The sequence below is a fragment of the Rutidosis leptorrhynchoides genome, chromosome 1 (genome assembly GCF_046630445.1).
Source record: "Rutidosis leptorrhynchoides isolate AG116_Rl617_1_P2 chromosome 1, CSIRO_AGI_Rlap_v1, whole genome shotgun sequence".
NCBI lineage: Eukaryota > Viridiplantae > Streptophyta > Magnoliopsida > Asterales > Asteraceae > Rutidosis > Rutidosis leptorrhynchoides.
Genome location: NC_092333.1, coordinates 636,916,986 through 636,924,053, shown reverse-complemented (window position 1 = coordinate 636,924,053; position 7,068 = coordinate 636,916,986).

Sequence of the window (7,068 nt, the reverse complement as noted above, 5' to 3'; positions counted from 1 at the left end):
TCACATATATATATGTGAAGTTCTATACACAAATAATGTTATATATTATGATCAACAAATTTTAAAGACTGAATATATTATAATTAGTAAATATGATATAATTAATAAATTGTATTGTATTAAAATTAAATTACAAGTTTGAATATAATTGTTATATTAGTATTATCATCATTATTTTCATTATCATTATTGTCAATATTGATATTAATAGTTATGTTATTAATATTATTATTATCATATTAACATTACTATAACTAGTATTATTATTATTATTAGTATTAATATAAATATAATTATTGTTATTATTGATATTATAATTATTAATATCAGTATTTTTATTATTATTATTATAGATTATTATTATTATTAAAATCAGTAATAAATATTAATGTTGTATATTATTATATTTTCCTTATATATTTAAAATACGGATACAAGTATAAACGATGTACAGTTTTCCTTATACAGATTTGTATCTATAAAAAAAAAATTTAATACATCTACAGAATATATATATATATATACATAACTACTGATTATATAACATATGAATATAGATACTGGATATATACGTATGCGTATTCTGTTTCACTTCCCATCACACTTTAACAAATTTTGTTCTGTCTCCAATTAATCACGCATCCATCTCAATTAGCAAACATAATATACAGATCGATAGCAGCCTTTTATTTTATTTTATCCTTTCTTTTGTCCTTCTGATTAAACTATCGATCCCTACACAAAAGTAAGACAAAATTTGTGTCAGATGATTGGTACGAATTAGTTGCAAGTCGACTTCAAGTAATCAATTAGGATCCAATACGTACTACCCCACTCCCTTAAAGTCGTTACATAGGTTGTGAATTACAAATCAAATTAATATCAGAAAATAAGAACGAAAAACCTGTTGTTTCCTCTCTCTCTTTATATCTCTCTTTACTCGATCTCTTTCTCTCCTTCTTTGATCACACCAACTACACCATTGAAAACTCTCCTTCTCCATCTACTAAATCGACAACCATCACTCGCCCCTTGTAACTGATACGTAATTACTGTTGTGGTTCGAAGACACAACCAACACTTTGTTGCGACTGTTGACCCAAACAAAACCACCACCTTTTCAATGAACACCCTCTTGTTTATCATCAACAACACAAACATCCTCCACTACCAAACTCACAGGCCACAACTAATCGACTACTACCTGATACTTATATATATATTTTTTATTTGTTTAAAACAACTGGAGCAAGCCAGGAACCACCCCTATCGAGCTACGACTGCTGCCAAAACTTCTGTTATCACTGCTATTCTTGGACTGTTACTACGATTCGATGTCTGCAGCTTCTGTTTCCTGTTGCACTCGAACCAACCTAAACCCCATGTTACCAACAGCGTATATTTTTCTCTTCCAAACTTTTACAACGAATTTGATATAAATATGGAGATGATATATAAAAGCTTAAAGACAATTATGAGTGCTGCATAATCCTTTATGTTTTAATCATAACCCACCCACCAAAAGAATCACTTTAGTTAAACATAAGGCATGAGGGACTAGTTGGCCGACACATTGATAAAGCATTGATTTGATTACTCAAGTCAAGCGTGTGCCTTTCCTTCCTTTTTGGATTGTTTTGCCGACCCAAAATAAACACACAGCCCCATTTATATTTATTTTTTTTTGCTAAACCACTTGATACATCTCTCTAATCTTGTTAACCCTACCATTTAATAAGTGATAATGGATAATGGATTGTAGTGGACATCAATCGATGGAAATCTAGTAAATCTGTGGGAGTGGAACTAGCGGGTCCCAAAATGCTTGTGTATCAGTTGACGAATTTTAATTAGAGCAAGAGGTTTGCAATTGATTATTTTATGTTCCCTTTTCTTTCGTTGCTTTTCCCATCGGCAGGAGCTGCTAACCGACCCTATTTTAAATCTCAAACATAACGAACCACTAAATGGGTTAATCATATTGGGCTTGTGAAAAATTGGGCCTGTTCAATAGAATTGGACCGTGGGATTTTCTATAATCGTTGGGCCGAATCACCACTTGTGTGGTTTCTCCATTAATTGACTGCAACTGCAGTTCCTCTTTCTGTTTTTTTTTTTAAAACCAAGAACGAAGGGAGTAAAGATGATGATGATGGTGATAACAACGTTAGTGAGATAATGAGGATATGATGGTGGTAATTTTATGTAAATTATGATATTAGTAATGATGATTATGATGCTCGATGATAATGATGCATGATGTTGTGATGACAAACGAGAAGTAACGAGATGAACGAGATGATTATGACATAAGATTTATGATGATAATTGTAAACGAATGGTGATCATGATGTCATAAAAGGATGATGATGTTATGTAAATGATGGTTATGGTAATGGATAGTGTTAGTGATGATGATAATTTCAAACAGAAATGAAAATGGTTAATAAGAATTAACCGGTAAATAAAATCAAGAAAGAACAGATAGAGGAGTGGTCTGATTGAGTGTTAGGGGAATGAGAGGCCGCGGGTTCGAGTCCCTTCCCAAGCAGTTTATTTCTTTTAATGCTCCTAAGGTTCGTGAATCCGAGGCCAACCCTACACTTGTTCAATATTGTCATATGTATTTTTACTACAAAATACAGTATGGTGAGTTTCATTATTCCCTTTTTATATACATTTTGGGGCTGAGAATACATGCAAAATGCTTTATCAATTGTTTTACAATATTTATATGCGTGAGTTTCATTTGCTCCCTTTTTAAATGCTTTTGCAATATATATTTTTGGGACTGAGAATACATGCGCTGCTTTATAAATGTTTGATGAAATAGGCACAAGTACTTAAAACTACATTCTATGGTTGAATTATTAAACCGAATATGCCCCTTTTTAGTCTGGTAATCTAAGAATTAGGGAACAGACACCCTAATTGACGCGAATCCTAAAGATAGATCTATCGGGCCCAACAAGCCCCATCCAAAGTACCGGATGCTTTAGTACTTCGAAATTTATATCATGTCCGAAGGAGGATCCCGGAATGATGGGGATATTCTTATATGCATATTGTGAATGTCGATTACCAGGTGTTCAAACCATATGAATGATATTTTTGTCTCTATGCATGGGACGTATGTTTATGAGAAATGGAAATATGAAATCTTGTGGTCTATTAAAATTATGAAATGATTATTTATGTTAAACTAATGAACTCACCAACCTTTTGGTTGACACTTTAAAGCATGTTTATTCTCAGGTACGAAAGAAATCTTCCGCTGTGCATTTGCTCATCTTATAGATATTACTTGGAGTCATTCATGACATATTTAAAAAGACGTTGCATTCGAGTCGTTGAGTTCATCAAGATTTTTATTAAGTCAATTATAATAAGATATATTACGAAATGGTATGCATGTTGTCAACTTTCGATGTAATGAAAGATTGTCTTTTCAAAAACGAATGCAATGTTTGTAAAATATATCATATAGAGGTCAAGTACCTCGCGATGTAATCAACTGTTGTGAATCGTTTATAATCGATATGGACTTCGTCCGGATGGATTAGGATGGGTCGTTTCAAATTCCACCAAAGGCAAGTGCTCATCCCAACTACCACCGAAATCAATAATACACGCCAGTAACATATCCTCCAATGTTTGATTTGTACGTTCGATTTGACCGTCCGTTTGAGGATGGTACGCCGTGCTCAATTTCAATTGTGTACCCATATCTTCATGAAACTTTTCCCAAAACCGAGATGTGAAACGGGTATCTTGATCCGAAATGATAGATATAGGAACCCCATGTCGAGAGATTACTTCCTTGATAAACAACTTAGCCAAGGTCTTCGAAGATATCGCTTCCCGAATGGGAAGAAACAAAGCACTTTTCGTCAATCGGTCAACTATTACCCAAATCGTATCAAATTGGGTTCTCGCCGTCTTAGGTAACTTTGTAATGAAATCCATGGTAATGTGCTCCCATTTCCATTTCAGGATTTCTAACGGTTGAAACTTACCATACGGCTTTTGGTGCTCGGCCTTAACTTGCGAACATGTAACACATTGTTCAACATATTTTACAACATCACGTTTCATGCCCGGCCACCAATAATCCTTCCTCAAATCAAGATACATCTTCGTTGCGCCCGGATGAATGGAATACTTTGACTTATGTGCTTCATCAAGTAGCACTCGTCGGAAATTTCCCATTCTAGGCTCCCATACTCTTCCTTGAAAAGACAACAAACCATGCGGGCCCATAGTAATGAACTCCTATTGCCCCACGATTCGTTCCGCATGTTTGTTGTGAATGTAAGCCTCTATTTGAATCTCACCAAGCTTTACAAGAAAATCATTAGTAATAATCATACGTAACAATCCCAATCGTAATGCCGGATGTTGACTCTTTCGACTTAACGCATCCGCGACCACATTCGCCTTGCCCGGATGATAAAGTATCTCGTAATCGTAATCTTTCACCACATCCATCCATCTACGTTGACGATAATTCAAATCTCGTTGATCAAAAAGATGTTTCAAACTTTTATGATCCGAATAAATCGTACACTTGACACCGTACAAGTAGTGGCGCCAAATTTTCAACGCATATACAACCGCCGCCAACTCAAGATCATGAGTCAGATATCTCGTCTCGTGTTCCTTTAATTGTCTAGAGGCATAAGCGATGACTTTACCTCTTTGCATTAGAACACAACTGATCCCATTTAAAGACGCATCACAAAAGACCGTCATATCTTCTACACCTTCCGGCAATACTAACACCGGAGCTAGACATAACTTTTCTTTTAACAATTGAAAAGCAATTTCTTCCTCGTTCTCCCAATTAAATCTAGCGTTCTTTCTTGTCAATTTCGTCAACGGATAAGCAATCTTAGAAAAGTCTTGGATAAATCGACGATAATAACCGGCCAATTCGAGAAAACTTCGGATTTCCGTGGGCGTAGTCGGTCGTCCCCTACTCTTCACCGTCTCTATCTTCCCCGGATCTACTTGAATACCGTCCTTGTTCACAATATGACCAAAGAATTGAACTTCCCTTAGCCAAAATTCACATTTGGAGAATTTAGCATACAACTTCTCCTTCCGCAACGTCTTCAACACACCCCGCAAATGATGTTCATGTTCCTTCATACTCTTCGAATAAACAAGTATGTCGTCAATGAACACAATTACCGACTTGTCCAACATAGGTTGGCACACTCGGTTCATAAGATTCATGAATGCCGCCGGTGCATTCGTAAGACTAAAAGGCATAACTACAAACTTAAAATGCCCATAACGCGTTTGAAAAGTCGTTTTCTCAATATCTTCCTCGCGGACCCGCATTTGGTGATAGCCGGACCGTAGGTCGATTTTAGAGAAATACGTTGCACCTTGGAGTTGGTCAAACAGATCGTCAATCCGAGGCAATGGATAACGATTCTTGATCGTCACTTTATTCAACTCCCGATAATCGATGCACATCCGCATACTACCATCCTTCTTCTTCACAAATAAAACCGGAGCGCCCCATGGCGAAGCACTCGGTCGAATGAAACCCTTCTCAAGCAACTGTTGGGTTTGATTTAACAACTCTTGCATTTCCGTTGGTGCTAAACGATAAGGAGTTTTAGCAATGGGGGTAGCCCCCGGAACCAACTCAATGTAAAATTCGACTTGTCTTTCCGCCGGAACACTCGGTAACTCATCCGAAAAAACGTCTTCAAATTCACTTACCACCGAAATTTCACGAATGGATGGTGGCTCATCTCGAGTATCAACAACATAGGCAAGAAAAGCCATGCCACCACTAACAAGGAAACGACGTGCCCGTGCAAAAGTGCATATCGGCACAAGTCTTCTTCGTTTATCACCGTGAATAATTAACTCTCCCCCAATTGGGGTCTTTACCCGAATAAACTTATCATGGAATGAAATATCGGATCTATAACGATCGAGCCAATCCATACCAACGACGATATCAAAATCACCCAAAGTCATCGGAATGAGATCGATTTTAAAACTTTCGGCACCAAACACAACATTATAATTTTTACATACATCAACCACTAGCGCCGTCTTGCCATCCGCTATTTCAACTTCTACCGGACGACTTAACTTAACTAGCGGTTTATTTAACTTAGGCACAAATCTTGGAGAAACAAACGATAAATTAGCACCACTATCAAATAGGATTCGTGCCAGATTAGAGTTAACCATGAAAGTACCTGAGACAACTTCGTTTGATCACTTGGCTTCCTCATTCGTCATCAAATAATTTCGTCCTCTAGCCGTACCCGCCGCCTTCTCTAACTGTTTAACATGGTCGGTGTTCAAGTCGGGACACTCCGACTTTCGGTGCCCTTCTTTGTTGCAATTAAAGCAAGTGAGCTTGTTTGTTGAAGGAGGCTTTGTACAATCCCGAGCCAAATGACCTCGTACCCCACAATTGTAGCAAGTAGGGATAAAGTTCCCGAAACCTCCTTTCTTCACACTATTTACACTTTCGGAACCTTTCTTGTTTTTCTTGTTTGAAAAGTTCGATTGACTCGAACCTTCGAATTTTCTCTTCGAGAAAGAGAAGTCGCTTCTTTTTGAAACCTCCGGCTCGAAACCCCGAGCCAATTCAAATAACTCATCAAAAGACTTAGCCATTCCCTGACTAATCTTACCCTTCAACTCATCGTTCATGGTACGGTAGAAATCTTGCATAAACTTGCGATCGTCACCTACATACTCCGGACAAAAACGAGTCTTTGCCAAGAAGGTAGACTTGAGAGTAACCAAATCCATTGAACCTTGTCACAAATTGTGCAACTCGTCCCGAATTTTATCAAGGTCGGAAGAAGTTCGATATTCTTTGAAGAATTCCTTCTTAAACTCCTCCCACGTCAAGCTCATGCATTGCTCTTCACCATATAATTGGATTTTATCATCCCACCACAACTTCGCCTCTTCTCGTAACATGCTAGAACCATACCTCGCCATCTTCTCGGGAGGACATTCCGCAGTACGGAAAGCTCCCTCGATATCGGAAATCCAACATGTGCTTTTCAACGGATCTCGTAC